This window comes from Trichosurus vulpecula, chromosome X, assembly GCF_011100635.1.
Source record: "Trichosurus vulpecula isolate mTriVul1 chromosome X, mTriVul1.pri, whole genome shotgun sequence".
In the NCBI taxonomy this organism is placed as follows: Eukaryota; Metazoa; Chordata; class Mammalia; order Diprotodontia; family Phalangeridae; genus Trichosurus; species Trichosurus vulpecula.
The window spans coordinates 21,285,305-21,306,128 of NC_050582.1; the positions used below are offsets into that span (position 1 = coordinate 21,285,305).

The 20,824-nt window shown below is 43.9% G+C and overlaps 1 protein-coding gene across 1 annotated transcript in view; it reads left to right on the forward strand.

Annotated features, from left to right (window-relative positions):
• The window catches only part of RPS6KA6 (ribosomal protein S6 kinase A6), a 124,886-nt gene extending 104,301 nt beyond the window's left edge, over positions 1-20,585 (forward strand). The window contains exon 22 of the transcript XR_005009226.1: positions 20,180-20,585. The gene's annotated coding sequence lies outside the window, so the exon portion shown is untranslated. The remainder of the gene's footprint in view (positions 1-20,179) is intronic.
• The last annotated feature ends 239 nt before the right edge of the window (positions 20,586-20,824 follow it).

The following is a 20,824-nucleotide window of genomic DNA, read 5'->3' on the forward strand; positions in this document are numbered from 1 at the left end:
CCAGGGTACATTGCAAACTATGCCCAGTTTCCTTCCTCCTTCACAAACTCAAGAACAGAATGGCTGCTTCCCCCCAAGGTTCCCAACATTTCTACCCCAACAACTAATTCCACCATTCATACTTCAGCAGACTCAGTTTCCAAATCTGTAAAATGATGTTTCTTTTTTTTTTTTTTGGCCGGGCAATTGGGGTTACGTGACTTGCCCAAGGTCACACAGCTAGTACATGTGTCAAGTGTCTGAGGTCAGATTTGAACTCAGGTCCTCCTGACTCCAGGGCCAGTGCTCTACTCACTGTGCCACCTAGCTGCCCCATGTAAAATGATGTTTAACAGCATTGGCACTACCTGCCTCACACACTGTGAGCTCTGTAAACTTGAAAATGTTCTAAGAAGGTAAAATGCTGGTTATCTGAAAGGAACCACACAGCATATGACCAGAAGTAAGCTCCATGTCCTCCAGAGGCTACACTAGGTCAGGCCCTGGGCAAGAGCTTGTGGATCATCGAAGGAGGTCTGCCCCTTGGCAATGTCAGATTCGCCACACTGTATCTCGCTCCCCACTAAGACTGGGTCAGGGCTCCTGGCTGTGGGCCTCCTCCTTACCATCTGATTTCAGACCCATTTCTTCACTCGTTACCAGACTGTTCAAGCCAAATTCCCCGTGCAGGGTTACCATAGGGATGTATCATCTGCATATTGCTTTCCTTGCCCACATAGTGAGGAAGACAGAGCCAGCTCACCCTCCAGAGTTGCATTTAAGGATTGCAGTGTCTGAGAACAAAATTACTCTTATGCCCTAGGAAAGTAAGGCCCTTTATTCCCTGTCACATTATTCATTTGCCAAGGATAGGCTTTCCTGCCCTCTAGTTATGAGTTGTCTCCATTTTCCTCATCCTTTAGTGCTTGGCACCAAAAGGGATGGCATGGAGAGTCAGCCCCTGCCCTTAGCACTAAGCCACTTCACGGAGCCGCCAGGGCAAGGCCAGCTTTCCCCGGGGGGAAGCTGATTTCCATGATGCTTTATTTTTTTTTATTATCTTGAGCCCCATGAATTGCGGCTCCAGCTGTCACACAGTTGGGCAAACTACAGAAACATCTTCAGAGATGACATGGGGATAGCAAGGGCACAGCTACCACCTGGGGAGCCTCTGTCACCCTAGTCCACAGTAAACACATCACTGGGTGTCTCAGTGGGGCCATGCACACTGTGCCTTACATAGAGTAAGGCCAGCAGAATGTAACCTCCATCCAGGCAGGGATGGTTTCATTTTGTCGCTGTATTGCTAACACCCAACAGTGCCTTGCACACAATAGGTGACTGGCAGCATTAGTGAAGGAGAAAGAAAACTGGACTGACAGCTAGGAGATCTGGGTTCAAATACTATCTGAGTAACCTTAGGTTACTTCACCTCTCTGGGCCTCAGTTTCCTTATCTGCCAAATGAGGAGGTTGGATGGGATGACTTCGAAGGCCCCTTCCAGCTTGAAATCTTTAATTAATTAACTAATCTCATTAGTTAAATTAATTGGATGATGAACCTAGTGTGGCATTTCTGATATTCTTAGCTACTTCTCTTGTCTAAAGATGCAGTCTTTAATTGCTGCTTGTCATTCTCCTCTGAGAGTTTCTTTTGTTGTAAGTTATACTTTTGATGGTTCTGAGTGTGCTTTGATGAGCACTTCCACTGAGATTTTCTATTTTAGACACCTTTTCCTTCATTATTCATTACTAACATTCCACAGTACCTGGTATTTTTCCTGTCCCCTCGCTGTGAGCATCCCAAGATGGGAAGAGCTCCCAAGTCTCAAAGCATTATTCGAATCTGTCCTTCTCCCTCCAGTCACACTGAGAGGAGTGGGGGTTGGGACTAGATGCTTGCATTACAAAGCCTTGTGCCAGGTACTCCTAGAGATACACCTAGTCCTGCCTGCTTAAATAAAGCCTAGTCCCTGCCCTCAGGGAGCTTACAATCTAGGAAGAGAGACAAGATACACAAATATCTCCAATAAAAGGTGGGGTGTGATCAAGGTTAATTGGAACTGCTAACAATGATCCAAGGAGGGAGCCCAAACTTTTGGCTAGAAAGATCATGGAAGGCATTTGAACCTGGCTTTGAAGAAGGAGTAGCATCTCAACAAATAAGGGTGGCATTGTGGTGGTATTGGGAGGGAGTATAAGCAGAGGGGGAAGGTTGAGGGGCTATGTTAAGGGAAAGGTGAGTTGTTCAGTTTGGAGGCAATATAGCCAGAATATGAGAGGCAACGGGGTATAGCTGCTGGAATTAGTACTCAGAGCCAAGCACCTGTGTTTGAGTCCTGTGCAAGACATTAGCTGAGTGACCCTAGGCAAATCGCTTAACATCTCTGAGCCTTGCTTTCCTCAGCTCATCAAGAAATCATGCAGAACTGAGTGTTGTAAACGAAAAAATAAATAATCTTAATTAAAAAAGAAATATTTATTAAGTGCGTACTACATGCTAGGCACTGTACTAAGTGCTAGGGTTATGGAGAAAGGAGCTCACAGTCCAATACAGGAGACAGCATGCAAACAATTATGTGTAAACAACATATACACAGGCTGAACGGGAGACAGTCAGCAGAGGGAAGGTACTAGGATTAAGAAAGAACAAGAAGGTAGGATGTGAACTGGGCCTTGAAGGAAGCCAGGGAAGCGGGGAGATTGGGAGCATAGGAGCACAGTAGGGAGATGAGGAACGGCAAGGAGGCCAGTGTCACTGGATCCCAAAGTTGTGGGGGGGGGAGCCCCAAGTATGAGGTCTAAAAAGACTAGAAAGTTGGGGGGCATGTCATGAAGCGCTTTGAATGCTAAACAGGATTTTATATTTGATCTTGGATGTGATTAGGGAGTCACTAGAGTTTATTGAGTAGGGGAGTGACACGGTCAGAGCTGCGCTTCAGGAAGATCACTGCAGCTGAGTGGAGAATGGATTGGAGGGGAGAGAGACTTGAGGTCGGATGACCCATCCACTGCTAATGTAATAGTCCAGGCGGAGATGATGAGGGCCTGCACTGGAGTGATGATGGTGTCAGGAGAAAAGAGGGAGTCTACAAGAGATATTATGACAGTAAAATCAATAGGCCTTGGCAACAGATTGGCTATGGGAGGAAGGGGTTTGAAAGAGAGTATGAGGAGTCTAAGATGACTCCTAGGTTTCAAGTCCAAGTGACTGGGAGGATAGTGGTACCTGTGACCACAATAGGGAAGTTCAGAGGAGGTGAGGGTTTGAAAGGAAAGGAAATGAGAATTTGGTTTTGGTTGTGTTGAGTTTAAGATGCAAAAGGCAGTTGGAGTTCGGCAAAGAGGTTAGGGCTGGATTAAGTAGATTTGAGAATCATCAGCATAGAGATGAAACTGAATCCAGGGGAACTGATGAAATCACCAAGTGAAACAGTATAGAGGGAGAAGAGAAGAGGGCCCAGGACAGAGGACATTGGGGGGCTCGAGAGAGAAGAGAAACTAGAGGGAAGAGAGTATCAAGGTGAAGAGGGTGATTGAAAGTGTCAAGCTACAAAGGTCAAGAAGGATGAGGACTGGATTTGGCCATGTTGAGGTTCTTAGTAACTTCAGAGGGTGCAGGTTCAGTTCAGCAGCCAAAGTGCAGAGAGTTGAGAAGAGAGTGAGAGGAAAGGAAGTGGGAGCACCATCGTAAGTGACCTTCTGCAAGAGTTTAGCCACAAAAAGAGGAAGGAAATGGGACACTAGCCAGTGGGGATGAATGGATGAAGTGACTTCTCTGAGGATGGGAGAGACATGAGCGAAGAAGCCAAAGAAGGAAGACGAGTGAGAAAGTAGGGATGGTAGACCGGATGGAGTGGGATCACTAGTGCCTGTAGAGGGGTTTGTCTTGATAAGGAAAAGGGCTGAAGGAGAAGATGGAGGAAGGCAATTACCCTCTCATGTGATCCTCACAACAAACCCTGCCAGGTACGTGCTATTATTATTATTATTATTATTATCCCTATTTTGTTGTTGTGCCCAACTCTTCATGTCCCCGTTTGCCATTTCCTTCTCCAGGTCATCTTCTAGAAATAGGGTTAAGTGACTTTCCCAAGGTCACACATCCAGTAAGTGTCTTACGTTGGATTCAAACTCAGGAAAACTCATATTCCTGACTCTAGGCCCGGCATCCTATCCACTGCACTGCCTAAGAGGAATCTTTTGGAGAATGGCCTCAGTGGAATATGAGGCAAAGTTCTCAGCTTTGACAGCAGGGTGCAGGGGAGCCATGAGGGGTATAAGAAGGGATAAAAAGGTTTGGAAAAGCCACTGTGCTAAGTGGGAAAGTGATTCATCTAGGGAGCAGTGAGGACCCAGTTGAGATTATATAACAAATTTATAGTGGATACAGTGGGTGTGGTTTCCTGATTTTCTTTAGCCTCATTCTGCAGCATATGAGTAGGAGTTAAGGTAGAAGATGGTGGGATTAATCCAGGACTGAGGGTTGGCAGACTAAGATTGGTGATAAGATAAGGAGAGAAGTGATTCAAGAGAAGACAGTAGGGAGTTGAACTGTTTCACTAAGGGGTCAAGATGGGGAAGGAAGAAGAGTGTCACCAGTACAAGGATGATGGCCCCACAAAGAGCTGAGGGGTTGAAGGATTGGAGGTCCAGATAAAGACAAAGAAGAGTGTCTGTGGTGACAAGACAGAAGGAAGGGTTGAATAACAACAGATTGTGACCAGATGAGGGAATTTCAGAGTTGCTGAGTGTGGACATGGAGAGAGCATTTGTGGGTGATGGCACAATCAAGGGTATGACCCTCTCTGGGTGTTGCTGAGGTGGATGGAGGAAATGAGCACATTGTGGAACTAGGGGGTAAAGATATTTGAGGGAGTATCACTGTGTTGAAGTCCCCTAGTATGAAGGCAGAAGTTGGGGAGGAGAGAAAGACTGTGAGCTTGGCACTGAACTCTCTTGAGTTCATTCACTTAACCTCTCGGAGCCTCGGTTTCCTCATTCGTAAAATGGGCCTAATTCTAGCACCTTCCTCACAAGGCTGTTGTAAGGATCAGATGAGATAATGTTCCTAAAGTGCTTTGCAAACCTGCCAGCACTATTCACATGTATGATTTGGGGCAAGGGGGGATAGTGCAACCTCCAAATGGAGAGGATATGGGAAGGGCCAGCTTGTGCCTTCTGGGAAGAGGCTCAACCTTGCGTTTCGGACAGCAGTTAGAGCCGTTATCTAGATTCTGTACAAAACAACTTCATTCCCATCGGGCCTTTGGGAGTCAGCTGATCTCTACACTGGACTCCCTGATGCTGCCATAAGTTACAAATGATTACCTGATGTTTGCTGAACTGGTTCCCAGTATATCTTGGATCCCAGTTGAGTGCAACTACTTTATTAGACAGTGAGGAAACTGAGGTGGAGAGAGGTTAGGTAACATAGGCAGCTTATGGCAGAGCTACGATTGGACCCTATTTCCTCTGGCTCCAAATACATTCCTTGGAAATTCATCCCTTTCCTTGTATGTGCTCTCCCCTCATTGGCCATAAGATGGTAGCATTTCCTCATAGATTCCATTTAGCAGCTGAGTTGGGATGCCCTGGACAATTCTAGTGCTAAAAGTTGTATGTTTTGCCCTTTCCTGAAGGTGGTCCCTCCTGAGACTTTTCCAGACTCTGGCTCAAGAACTTCAAAAGGGTGACATTTGGGGACCCTGTCTACCCTAGAAAAGCTTTAGAAGTGGCCTCATTGAGAAAGCTTTGACTTCAATGCCCCTCTTTGTTAAGGAAACATTCAAAGACAAGGGATCATCTTAGCTGGGAAGCAGGTTTCTTGGGACAGGTATAACCCTCTATGCCCCACTGTCCCTTTCTGCTTGGAAGTCACAAGACAGGAAATTCCAGAATGCTATCTAAATCTTAATATGGCATCATCTCAAGGGAGGTCATGTACTACCCTGGGGGCTTTGCCCAGACCCAGAGCCACAGCAGGGAAGGCATGGCACAGGTTTGGGAGGAAAGGCATTGAGGTCAAAGTTTTCTCAACAAGGTCACTTCTAAAGTGTAGTGTAGACAGGGTCCCCAATAACATGTGATATAAAAATGAAAGACATTAATAAAATCTTTTTTAAAATGTAAGCCACCTGGCAGAATTGATATAAGCTACATCTGCCTACCAGAAACAACCAAGTGACTGACCAAATTTCTTAACCTGCCTTGGTCCCCAGGAGAAGTCTCTCTCTCTCTCTCTCTCTCTCTCTCTCTCTCTCTCTCTCTCTCTCTCTCTCTCTCTCTCTCTCACACACACACACACACACACACACACACAAAAGAAAATGAGGCTTCTTTATGAATTGACCAGCAAACATATCGTGAGAATCTCCCAAGTGTCCAACTCTGCGATAGGCAAGGTGGAGGCTAGAGAGGAAGGAGACAATATAGGCCCCATCTCCACTGAGTCTCTAGCTGAAGAGAGAAGACTGAGACCCATGAACCAATTGAGTGTCGGCACTACCAACAAGCACAGCAATAGAAGGGTAGAGGAAGGTGAGCTGGGCAGTCAAGGAGGCCATTGCAGTAATCCAGGTGAGCCATGAGAAGAGGCCAAATTAGGGGAGTGGCCTTGTAAGTAGAAAGAAGGGGATGAACATGAGAGATGCGGTGGTGGTAGAAATAATGAGATTTGGCAACAGATTGGAAATAGGGGTGGGAGTAAGAGACCCTTATGAGATGACAGAGAGGATATATAGAGATCCCTTACAGCTTAGAGACTCTGCCATTCTCACATGGCCATCTCTATCCCCAAGCCTTCCACAGAGCACCAACCCCACGTTTTTTATTCCCAGCACAGTGTCAGGTACATGGTAAACAATAAATGCTATCTCTACTTGGATATTCTGTCACCTGAAACCTAGACTGCCTGAAACCAAACTCATCTCCCACTCCTGAAAACTTGCTCTACCTTGAACTTCCCTGTTTCTGTTGAGAGCACCAGCATCTTCCCGGTCACGCAGACTCATCTTTAATTCTTCCCTCTTCCTCTCCATCACTCTGTATATCTGATCAGTTGTCAGGTCTTGTCAATGCTATTTACACACTATCTCTCACATCCATTCCCTCCTTTCCTCTCACCTGGACACCAGGAAGCCCTTGTTCAGGGTCTCATCACCTCTCACCCGGACTATTACAACAGCCTCCTAATTGGTCTCCCTGTCTCCAGTCTCTTCTCTCTCCTATCCATCCTCAACAAAGATCTTCTTAAGGCAAAAGTCCAACCACATGACTCCTTTGCCCAAAAATCTTCAGTGGTTCTCCATTGCCAATAGGATAAAGTACCAACCTCTTAGCCTGGTATTTAAGGTACAACCTTTCCTTCTTATTTCTTACTATTCCCATTTATGATCTCTGCATTCCTATCTCTGTGTATTTGCAGAATCTCTCCTCCATGCTTGGAATGTACTTCTTCCTCATCCGTGACTCAGAATACTTACCTTCAGCTCAGGCTCAGTTCAGGTGCCACCTCCTCCATGAAGCCTTCCTTGATTTCACTTAGTGTTCTTTGCCACTTCATGTTTTTGTAGAGTACTTTATTCGTTCCCCCCCTTGCTCCTGTCACTCTCTATATTTACTTGTCTAAGTATATGTTATATCCCCCTAATAGAATGTAACAAGGAGAGTTTCTTTCTTATTTTTGCATCCCCAGATCCTAGCACAGTGGCTAGTGTATAATAGGGACTTAAAAATGCTCATTGACTTGAGTATTAGATGCAAATCTAGGGCTCTTTCTTTGCCACCACACTATAAAAGGTAAAAATCAGAGTAGTAGGAAAGGAAGGAATTAAGGACCCAGCCAGATTGCCTGGTGAAAAGCTACAAAGATAAAAGCTCGTTCCCTCTCACATATATTTGTTTATCCGGCCTCCCCTCCTACCACCTTCCCCTAACCCCTGCCCCCCCCCATCCAGAATCAAAGAGATGTTCTCAGAAGCAGCGGGAGACTCTTGAAAGTAAAGAGCCTTCATTATCGAAAGACCTGAGGTAACCCCCAGGAATAACAAGGCATGGAGTTTCTTAGTGTTCTTGGGTCAAAATGACCCCAGCTTGTTAATTTTTCTAAGTCAGAAAAAGACTGAACTCATCATAATCTTAGGTCCTTAGGACACACTGATTACTCGGAAATGAGCTGGAAGTGAGTCAATCTTCTGTTCTTTCAAAAGTTAAGTGGATGAAGCAAGAGCAAGGTAGAATTAAAAAAAAACAGCATTGACTCAGCCTTTTCCTCTTGCATCAAAAATCGTGCATGATGTTTCACCTTTAGGACTAAATGTTAGCCTTGCAAGATTGACTATGATTTGGAAAGAAATGAGGCTAAGAGGGAACAGTTATGACTAGATGGCCTCTGAGGTCCCATCTGACTCTGAGATTCTGTATGACTTCACACAGGTCACTTCATCTCCAGGCCTCAGTTTCCTCCTCTCCACTCCAGTATCTTTGCCAAGAAAACCCCCAGTGGGGTCGTGAAGAGAAGGACACAATCGATCGACTAAACAACAGTTGGTATCTAAAGCCCTTTATAACTTGACCCCAACCTACCTTTCCAGCCTTGTCACACATTATTCTCCTTTGTGCATACTGAAGTCTAACCAATCTGACCTTCCCATTTGTAGGCTCTTGTGCTAGCTGTCCCCTGTGCCTTGAATGTACTCTCTCCTTACTTAGTTCCTTTTAAGGGTCAGTCCAAGCAATATTTTTTTTTCATGAAGACTTTCCTGATCTCTCCAGATGCTAGGGCTTTCCCCTCATCATTATCTTGTTTCTATTGTATGTTTCTATATAGTAGATACGTACATACATGATAGAGTGAAAGATGGAACTAGATATAGCTAGCTATGTATGCAGGTATGTATGTATGTAGGTATATAGTCATGTATTCATGTTGTCTCCCCCAGCTAGATTATAAGCTCTTTGAAGGCAGGGAATTCCCCCAGCACTTCTCAGGATGCCTGGCACAGAGCAGGCATTTACTAACTGCTTTATTGGTTGAGTAAACGGAACCAGGAAAAGGGTAGCTGGTCTGAGTGAAAGCTACCAGCTTTTGCGACTAACATCTGCTAAGTTTAGATACAAAACTAATAAGGCACCAAGATTCTATAGTGGAGATGAAATTTGGTAGAGCAAACAACCGAACTCCACTTTGACACTTTGGATGTGGACATGGGGGCTACCATAGTGACAGAGGAAAATTAGAATCCTAGCCTGCTGGGGATTTCAGTCTGGACTAGGAAAGCTGGCCAGACCCAGACCAAGGAGGTGGGAGGAAATTAGCAAAGATATGTAGGACCAGCTAAGAAATGTCATGGAAAAGTGAAATTTAAGAAATAAGTATAACTCTTTATGGTTTTTCAAAATACATGATTACTTTGGAACTATGGGGAAAACAGAATTGTTTATTTTCCCCCATAATACCCCCATAAGGTAGGTGGTATGAGTATTATTTTCCTTATCATATAGATGATGCCATAAAATTACTTGCTCAAGGTCACACAGCTAGAATCAAGATTTAAACCCAAGTTTTCTTATAGCAAATACAATGCTCTTTGTGCAACACACTTTCTTTGGAATTCTAGATCTGGAAGGGACCTTACGTATTATCTAATCTAATCCCCTCATTTTATGGGGAAGAAAATGAAGAGCCAGAGAGAGGAACTGATCTGCCAGGGCACAAAGTAAGTGAGTGGTGGAACTAGAGCCAGGCCCGAGGCCCCCTGCTTTGTCCCTAACAATATGGCTGCTTCTCCTAATGTTGGGCTCAGTGAACCCCACCCTGTCCCAGTTAACCTCCAGACAACAGGAGGCTGTGGGTGAGTGAGTAAATGGGACTTTCATGATACAGGGAAAGACTAAGAGAGAAATAGGAAAGAGGCAAGAAGGAAGGACACGGAGTCCAGTGGTGGAAAAGTTGTAGCTGATGACAACAGAAGGATAAATGAAAAAAAAAAACATTAACGGGAAGTTGAGCTCTGAGTAATTTAAAAAAACCAATAATGGATCTGGAGAACAGATCATGAAATGTATCTCCCTCCTCTCCATTGAGAGGTAGGGGTCTACTAGGACAAAGGGGAAAGGGAAGGAAATAAGCATTTATTAAGTCCTACTGTGTGCCAGGCACTATGCTAAGCACTTCACACATTATCTCATGTGGGGCAGAATGTTAAATACCTTGTCAGATGCAGTGATGGCATTGTTTTGCTTAATTTTGTTGTCGTCGCTAGGGAGTTAAGAAACTTCCAGAAATGACAACAATGTGAAAACAAAAGGCGTTACTAGCACTTAATGCACAGAGGTTGATTTTCAAGATATCTCAGAGGAGAAGATGCTAAAAGTATCAAGAAAAAAATCGCAGATAAAAAGTGTGGCAAAGAGAACCTTAGCAACGACTGACCCCTAAGCTATGCCTACTTACACATCTATAAAATCCTTGCAGTTGTCTATGCACACATTTAAGGTATCCCTGAAAGAAATCTGAGAAGGAAACAGGTGGCCTCTCATAGATGATGCTTTATGGTAGGCCATACTTCCCCACCATACAACTTCTGAGAGGCCTAGAGAAATGCAATAATCTAGTCTATGCACTGTTTGTTGACTGTAAAGATACATTTGTCTCTTAGAGCAAAATGCAGTTTTCAGTAAGTTAGTCAAGAAACATTCATTAAGTACTCACTGCATGCCAGGCACTGTGCTAAGTGCTGGGGATACAAAGAAAGGCAAAAACAATCCCTGCTCTCAAGGAGCTCACAGTCTCATAAGAGAGAGACCACATACAAACAACTATGTACAGACAAGATCATCTAGAAGTAACCGACAGAGGGGGGGCACTAGAATTAAGGAAGAACAAGAAAGGCTTCCCGTAGGAGGTAGGATTTTTGCCAGGATTTGAAGGAAATCAAGGGAACTCGGAGGCAGAGATTGGGAGGGAGAGCATTCCAGACACGGGGCCACCAGTGAAAATGGCCACACTATGAAGAAGGGTATCCTGTGTGAGGAACAGCAGAGAGACCAGTGGCACTGGAACTCAGTGTGGAGGTAGAGAAAGAAATCAGGTTTAAGAAGACTAAAAAGGGGTATGTGTGCAAATTATGAAGGGCTTTTAATGCCAGAGGATTTTATATTTGATCCTGGAGGTAGCCAAATTTTATTGATTAGGGGAGTGACATGGTCAGACCTGCACTTATAAAAGTTGTTTTATAAAAATGCCTACAGTAGAGAGATTGAGTATATTCTGGAAGGAGCCAGAAAGGAAGCCAGAGTTACTGGGGAGAATAATGTATAAGAACACTGAGAGGGTAGGAGGCAGCCAGGTTATGAAAGACTTTGAATGCCAAATAGAGGATTTTATATTTGATCCTGAAGGCTATAGGGAGTCACTGGAGTGCACTGAATAAGGGAAGAGGGCAGGTGTTACATCATCAGGCCTGTGCTTTAGAAAGATCACTTTGGCAGCTGAGAGGAGGACCAACTGGAATAGGGAAAGAGTTGAGGCGAGAAGACTGGCCAGCAGACTATTGCATTTGTCCAGATATGAGGTAATGAGGCCTTGCATCACAGTGGTAGCAGTGACAGAGGACAGAGGGAGGCACGTACAACAGATGTAAAGGGAAAGTCTCAGTAGGCCTTGGTGAAAGTGAGAAGTGGAGGATAACAGCTAGGTCCTGGCATGGGTGGTTGAAAGGTGTTTTTAAGGGTTCTCCTGCAACAAGGTAGGGGCTTCCATGAACATGTTAAAATAATGCCAGATTCCTTCAGAGGCGCAAACTCAAGCACAACTTTGCTCGGTGACACTCTAATACTATTGAGAAAGGAATCAAACAGGCCGAAGGTGTTTGTCCCTATCGTGAAAGATGGTCTGTATAAAGATCTTCTATCCAAATGAAAGAGGGATTCCTATAGATGGTGAGGGTCCTTCAGCTTCCCCTGTCTCTGGATAGCATTGTGCTGGTCACATCAAGCTCGGGAACACTGATGAGTCCCTTGATGAGTGGTCCTTGGCCACTCAAAAGAAATCAGCCTAGGAATGTACATGGAGAAAACTTTTGATTCTTGTCAGAGAGACAATGAGCTGGCCCAGATTCGAACAGGAGGAGAAAAGCAGGCCAAATCTTATTTGGAAACTTGCCTAGTATTTTATTTTCAGTGATCTTAAGCTGCTGCTTGCCAGCAAAGCACATCATTTTAACACTGCTCTTTTCCTAGTGATGTGACAGTTCTGCAAATCATAGCAATCACCATAATCTATCTGCCAAGAATCAAAAGATGCAAGTGACACAGAGGTCAATGGTGAGATGCATGGAGGTGGCGGCAAACAGCAGCAAATGCCCAGTGATGATTCATGAGCAAGAAATAGCAGCGGCGATCTCCTCCATGATGGGTACGGCCAGGAAGGGAGATGGGCTATCTTACACTGAGTAGCAAAGTAAGTCAAGCGTTATTCTCATTGAAGCTGACACACGATTGATTTCCCACAAACCAGATCCACAACATATCTTATGGTAGCCTTGCTAAAAGTTTTCCCATGAAAAAGGGGCCTCAGAAAACCTGGAAATACCCAGGACTGAAAGCAGGAAAATGCTTTGGAAACCCTCTAAGTCAATCCCCCTTCAGTTTACAAATGAGGGGAAGAAATTTGCCCAAGCTCATGTGGGTGAAAATATTTAAACCCAGGCCCACTGACTCGAAATCCGAAGTTCTCTCCACTTTGCCTGGCATGCTGTCACCAAAGGAAAATGCAAGGAAGATTGGGGGTAATTAGAGAACTGACTGAAATTTTCCTCCAGGTGACCAAGACAAGATCACTTCTCATTCCTCAGTGAATATATACCCTGCTGAAACAGTAGGACAAACATCTAACTAGTGTTAACTGTGCCCAGGATTCTGTGATAGGGAGATACAGAATTTAAATAAGACACAATCCTTACTGTCATTGAGCTTATACTCTAATAGGTGGATAAAACTCAAGCAAAAACAACACACACACACACACACACACACACACACACATATATATATATATATGTATATGTGTGTACAGTACCAAATATATTAGTATGACTGTATATATACACATGCAGCTAGGTGGCACAGTGGATACAGTGCCAAGCCTGGAGTTAAGAAGACCTGAGTTTAAATCCGACCTTACACATTTATTAACTGCATGACCCCTGGGCAAGTCACTTAACCCCGTTTGCCTCAGTTTCCCCATTTGCAAAATGAGCTGGAGAAGGAAATGGCAAACCACTTCAGTATCTTTGCCAAGAAAACCCCAGTGACCACATGAATATTTCCTGATACATCAGTATTTCATATTGAGCGTAATTTTCTTACCCAAACATATTGTTAGTCTTAGAGAGGGAAAAGAAATACATTTTTATTTGAAAGTAGTTTCATGAATTATAAAATGTGTCTTAAACAGAAATGCCAATAAGTGCCAGAATGTGATTTATTTTCTAAAACATACAGTTGCCTTTGCTGCGTTTTGTTCAAAACATGGCACTAAATCATTTGAATGTTTAACAAAATGACTCAACCAAAGATTTGATTAACTCTTATGAAATCATTAATGGGTTTATGACTCCATTGAAACCTCAAGACTAGCAGCAGGCTCTCAGTGAGCTCTTCTTTGTTGAGTAACAGGACTTCAGAAAGATGTTTTCATGAATCTAGGGGCATGATGTACCCAGCGCTTCATTTTTCAAGGGTACACCTTGACGTAAATGAGGTTCATTTCTGAGGACAAAGAAAAAAAAACTTATCTCCCATTATACAGAATTGGCTGCTACAGAGAGAGGAAAATGGCTTATCTTGTTCATTTTTCACACGTACTAAGACAAGGAAGCTTCTTCCATGCTCCCTCCCTCCCCCTGCCCCCTTTACTAGGCAGGGTTCACATCTCCTTTCTCGTCTTTTCTTTGGCCCTCATAATGCATTGTATATAATTAAGAGAGAAACAAAACATCTTCTGTGGTTGATTCTGAGTGTGCTTGTTAATTTGCCCAACAATTTAGCATCTGCATTTTAGTGCCACAGAGATGCTAAGAAAACTGCCTTTGGAAAATGCATCCCTCTTGTCTATTTCAGTAGACCTATAACTGGTGCAGTTCCATTCATTCATTTAGTAAATATTTCTCTTGTATCTCTAAGTATGTAACCCTGTTCAAAGGAGCTGTCAGAGATACAGAAAGCCTAAGAAAGTCTCTTACAATCAAACTGGAAAGATTATACACACATGAAAAGATAAATAATAATTTATAGATTCATAGAATCACAGAATAGGAGAGATGAAATGGACCTGAGATGCCCTCCTAGACCAGTTCTTAACCTGGGGTTCATAAATTTTTTCATTTTTTTAAATTTTGATCATTGTATCACAATATAATTTATTTCCTTTGTAATCCTATACATTTTATTGTCTGCAATTAAGAAACCATTACTGTGAGAAGGTGTCCATAGGCTTCATCAGACTATCAAAGGAGTCCATGACACGAAAAAGGTTAAAGAATCCTTGTGACTTAGCCCAAGTCCTTGACCACAGGTGCAAAGACCACTCCTGTGACCCTGGAAAGTCACTGCCTCCCCCAACTGTAAAGTAGGGGGTGATAATGCTGCGCTCTCCCTTGCCTGGTAGTTTTACATATGGATCTCATTGTATATGCAGAAGGAAAAAGCTTCCTCCCTTCATTTTGCTTCTGGTTTACCTTTCAGGGAAAATGATCTTTGTACTGGACAGAACAGAAATGATTAATAGAAAGCAGGAATATAAGATAATTAGGGAGCTGGTAGTGAGCACCTGGCTAGCTGGCCCTGATGAGCTAAGGTCACCAGGCCTAGATCAACCACTTTCTGGTAGGTGTGACAGCTGTGTCACTCTTGGAGATATGCGAAAGACCTAGGAGAATGAGAGGTGCCACAGCACTTTGTTGAAATCTCTTCTTTGCCCTAATCACTTCCTGCTTTCTACCATATTTATCTGTGTATGTGCTATAGCACCCCCCCACCTTTAGAATGTAAGTTTCCCAAGGGCAGACTGTCTTTTGTATCCATTAGCACTTACAGCAGTGTCTAGCATATACTATTCAATTTTGTTAATTTGTTAATTGAATTGTCTCATTTTGCTTTTCTAAAAAATGAATTCCTTGTCTCTTTGAATCTGTTGATAGTTAAGACCAGGAAAAGGCCTTAGAGTGGAGTATGATTTCAGAGTCAATGGGAAAGGTCCTAGTGTGTATAAAAAAAATAAAGTCCCAAGCCTGAAAAGGTGGTTTCCTCATCTTTAAATTGATGGTAGAAGTGGAGAGGGAATGTATTCCTGGTGTGGGCAGCAGCCTGTTGCAAAGGTGTGCAGGAAGACAAGGAGAAGGAATATTGAATTTGGAAAGCAAGCAGCAGGCCAGTTCGGCTGGAACATAGGATGTGTCAAAGGGTGTAAGGTGAATAAGTCTGGAAAGACGGAGCAGAGGCAGATCATGAGGGTCTTTAAATGCCAAGGTGACAGTTTATTGTAGCGGTGAAGCTGCTTCATTGAGGGAATAGCATGATCAGATATGTCTTTTTAATTTGGCCACTCTATATAACATAATATTAGTGGATATAAAGCTGTAGAAGTGGAAGGGATCTGGGAGTTCATCTAGTTCACCATACCATGATTTTCTTTTTTTATCACCAGTGTGTACGCATCATGTCAAAAGAAGAACAGAGAGGGTAAAAAGTTTTATTGTGATTTTTTGAGCTCAGGGCTGTTTGAAATTTTTCTGAATGAGAATTGCCCTAAACCAGTATTATTGAACATTAAATGGTTTTTACTGCAGACTTGATAGTGTTTTCAAATGAATTTAGTTTAAAATTATAAGATAAAACAGCATTTACATGTGAAACTTATGCTGTGGTAAAGTCAATTTAATGACAACTAGGTTAGGATCAAAAGTCATGTCAAACTGTTTTTTACACTTTTTTGTCCTGTCAAAAGTTAAAACAAGAAATAATTCTCTGTTCCCACACAAATTTGCAGTGGGAATATTTTCTGAATTCAAACTATAGTTCCAGGAGTGTTTTGGGGACCTTGATGCAAGTGTAAAAGAAATTTCCATATTTCTAAAGCCCTGTAAATGTACAATTGAGGAGTTTCAAGCTAACCTTTAAATAGAAGTAATTCTGCAGTGCAGTGCTGTGCTAAAAGGCAAATATCAAGAGAAGAGTCTAGGAGAATTCTATAAATTGCATTTGAAGTAATGAATAAGCTCAGTTTAAATGATTAGCTTGTGGCCTGATGTTGCTTGCAGTACCTATCTATGTGAAGAGATATTTTCAAAGATGACATTATAGATTATTACTAAGGAGTGCTCGTTTGCAATCAATTTTCCCGAGAGAGGACACTAACTGTGAACCTCGATAAAGCAAAATATGACCCCAAAAAGAATTACCTGTTCATTAGCAGACGAGTATTACAAAAATATGATCATTATTATATTTTCGATTTCATCAACAAAAAATTTGTGTTACATAAGTACTTAATACTTAATATTCTTAATTTTGCCTATTGGTCTTTAAAGCCTAAAATACCCTATCTGGTTTTTTAGGAAAAAAAAATGTTTCCCAACCACTGACCTAGTCGAAGTTTCTCATTTTACAGATGGGAGAAGTGACGTGACGCCCAGGGATGTTTGAGTGATCTGTCGTAGGTATTAGCCAGGCCCAAAAGAGTAAGGCGGAAGGTGGGCGGAGTCAATTGAGGGAGGGCATAGTGGGAGGATCACTTGAGGTTCTGCTGGGGTGGGGCTTTGGCGGGCTTTCTGAGGGACGCTGCCATTCCCTCTCAAGCTGCTTGGTGGTGAGCCGTGCCTGCCCGCCTGAGTTCCATGCTTGGCCTGGCCTGCTGAGGTGGAGTTCGTGCCCTTTGGTACTTAATGCCCAGGTAACCAGGCTAGTTTCTGCTATGAAGGTTAAAACTCCGAAGGAGAGATCGGGAGAGAGGGAGAAGAATGTGTGTGTGGTGGGGAGTGGGGTGGGGGGGGAAAGGGGGGTTGGGTGGGTGGTTTGGACTAATATGATGTGTAAGGTTCCTTCTAGCGTAGGGTCCGCTAAGTTTATATATTTGTTCATTTATGTGTGCGTTTATTTATTTAAGTTTTTGTTTGCTTGTTTCTCGTGGTCCGGAATGTGATTTCTTGCTTGTAGGGTATTCTGGGGGTGCAAAGCCCTTTATTGATACAGCCCAATAATTTTATAACAGAACATTCTCTGAACCCCTGAGCAGTGAAGAGCCTTGGCTGGGCTCCCACAGCCAGTGTCAGTCATAGGTTAGGTCCTTGTACCACTGCGGACCCCCTCTCTTCTTGGGTTGAGGGGCATAATCCTGCCTGAACCTCCCTCATGGTTCTCACAATTCATGTAGTAAGTTATTTTTTTCCACTACGCCAGGCTTCATCTTTATTCCTGTTTTTTGTTTCTTCCCCTTCTGTATCCCAGGACATTTTAGAATGTCCGCGAAAACTCTTGGTCTGAGGGAGACGATAGGACCAGGCAGCCATTTTCAGACTATGCGGCCATTTTTGAGGAGGCGCTCTTAGGTTAGGGAGAAGGGAAGGAGGGAGGCATTTTCTCCCAGCCAAAAACTTCTCTCCTTGACTCACCCGAACCCCTTTCTCATGCCCCTCCCCATTCTTGTGTTCTTCCCTAGAGGCTGAAGCCACATACATTAAAGCCCTTATACTAAAATCAAGATTGAAACCCGCCATACTCTGACGGGAGTCGGGAGTGGTGGGGGTGGGGGAGGGGAGAAGCGAAACTGACGGAAGACGACCATAGCTGCTGTACAACTGATTTTCACATATTGAAGCATACTTATCATGCAAGAGTATTGTTCAGACGCAGGATGATTAGGGTATTTATCCCTTTCGGATCAAAAACTTTTATTTTGGAGCAGCTAGGTGGCGCACTGAGTAGAGCACCCGCCCCGGAGTCAGGAAGACCTGAGTTCAAATGTGCCCTTATACTAAAATGACGATTGAAACCCGCCATACTCTGACGGGAGTCGGGAGTGGTGGGGGTGGGGGTGGGGGAAGGGAGAAGCGAAACTGACGGAAGACGACCATAGCTGCTGTACAACTGATTTTTCACATATTGAAGCATACTTATCATGCAAGAGCATTATTCAGACGCAGGATGATTAGGGTATTTATCCCTTTCTGATCAAAAACTTTTATTTTGGGGCAGCTAGGTGGCGCACTGAGTAGAGCACCCGCCCCGGAGTCAGGAAGACCTGAGTTCAAATGTGCCCTTATACTAAAATCAGGATTGAAACCCGCCATACTCTGACGGGAGTCGGGAGTGGTGGGGGTGGGGGAGGGGAGAAGCGAAACTGACGGAAGACGACCATAGCTGCTGTACAACTGATTTTTCACATATTGAAGCATACTTATCATGCAAGAGTATTATTCAGACGCAGGATGATTAGGGTATTTATCCCTTTCGGATAAAAAACTTTTATTTTGGGGCAGCTAGGTGGCGCACTGAGTAGAGCACCCGCCCCGGAGTCAGGAAGACCTGAGTTCAAATATGCCCTTATACTAAAATGAGGATTGAAACCCGCCATACTCTGACGGGAGTCGGGAGGGGTGGGGGTGGGGGTGGGGGAGGGGAGAAGCGAAACTGACGGAAGACGACCATAGCTGCTGTACAACTGATTTTTCACATATTGAAGCATACTTATCATGCAAGAGCATTATTCAGACGCAGGATGATTAGGGTATTTATCCCTTTCGGATCAAAAACTTTTATTTTGGGGCAGCTAGGTGGCGCACTGAGTAGAGCACCCGCCCCGGAGTCAGGAAGACCTGAGTTCAAATGTGCCCTTATACTAAAATCAGGATTGAAACCCGCCATACTCTGACGGGAGTCGGGAGTGGTGGGGGTGGGGGAGGGGAGAAGCGAAACTGACGGAAGACGACCATAGCTGCTGTACAACTGATTTTTCATATATTGAAGCATACTTATCATGCAAGAGTATTATTCAGACGCAGGATGATTAGGGTATTTATCCCTTTTGGATCAAAAACTTTTATTTTGGGGCAGCTAGGTGGCGCAGTGAGTAGAGCACCCGCCCCGGAGTCAGGAAGACCTGAGTTCAAATCTGCCCTTATACTAAAATCAGGATTGAAACCCGCCATACTCTGACGGGAGTCGGGAGTGGTGGGGGTGGGGGAGGGGAGAAGCGAAACTGACGGAAGACGACCATAGCTGCTGTACAACTGATTTTTCATATATTGAAGCATACTTATCATGCAAGAGTATTATTCAGACGCAGGATGATTAGGGTATTTATCCCTTTCGGATCAAAAACTTTTATTTTGGGGCAGCTAGGTGGCGCACTGAGTAGAGCACCCGCCCCGGAGTCAGGAAGACCTGAGTTCAAATCTGCCCTTATACTAAAATCAGGATTGAAACCCGCCATACTCTGACGGGAGTCGGGTGTGGTGGGGGTGGGGGAGGGGAGAAGCGAAACTGACGGAAGACGACCATAGCTGCTGTACAACTGATTTTTCACATATTGAAGCATACTTATCATGCAAGAGCATTATTCAGACGCAGGATGATTAGGGTATTTATCCCTTTCGGATCAAAACTTTTATTTTGGGGCAGCTAGGTGGCGCACTGAGTAGAGCACCCGCCCCGGAGTCAGGAAGACCTGAGTTCAAATCTGCCCTTATACTAAAATCAGGATTGAAACCCGACATACTCTGACGGGAGTCCGGAGTGGTGGAGGTGGGGGAGGGGAGAAGCGAAACTGACGGAAGACGACCATAGCTGCTGTACAACTGATTTTTCACATATTGAAGCATACTTATCATGCAAGAGCATTATTCAGACGCAGGATGATTAGGGTATTTATCCCTTTCGGATCAAAAACTTTTATTTTGGGGCAGCTAGGTGGCGCACTGAGTAGAGCACCTGCCCCGGAGTCAGGAAGACCTGAGTTCTAATCTGCCCTCAGACACCTGACACACTTACCAGCTGTGTGACCTTGGGCAACTCACTTAACCCCAATTGCCTGGCTCTCTACTCTCCAAAAAAAGAAAAAAAAACAACTAAAAACTTTTATTTTGCCTACTGCCTTCCTTGGATTATGTTTACTTATTTTTTTTGTGCCCCTTGTTTTCCAGATCAGGTGAAGGAGTCACCACTTCTAAGGAAGCGAGGAGCCTCATCTGCCATTCAAGAACAGCAGCAGCAGCAGCAGAGGAGCCAAAAAGAAGAAACCCTGAAACTATACAACAGAATATGAGTGAAACAATCCAGGCAGCAGACATGAAGGCAAACAGCGATGAAGAAGCACCGAGTCGCCCGAAAGTGGCCAAAACATCTGATGCTGTGCAGGTGGTAGCTTCTGTGCAAGAAAGAAAACCACAAATTCCAATAAAGAGCCTCCCCTGGTTAAAGGAGATGGTTAACGAACTTGAGCAAGAATTGAACATAGTGTCCAAGTTCCACAATCAATTAAAGAGCAGCTGGAAGTCATGAAAAAGACCCGTGACAAAGTGATGCTGGAATTTGAAGATGCCAAGAAAGACCATCAACAGATTATTTCGAAGATGACCAATATGGAATGCAAAATTGAAAACCTGCAAGAATTACTCGATGAAGCCGGTGGAAGACTTAATACCACAAAAGCCAGGATTGCTGAAAACATCCTAGAGCTGGAAAAGGAAACCGAAAAAAACAGCCGCGATGCTGAAAGTCTTGGAGAAGATTGAGCAACAACTGAAAGACCTGGAAGCCAGATCCAAACGCAATATTACTGACACCTT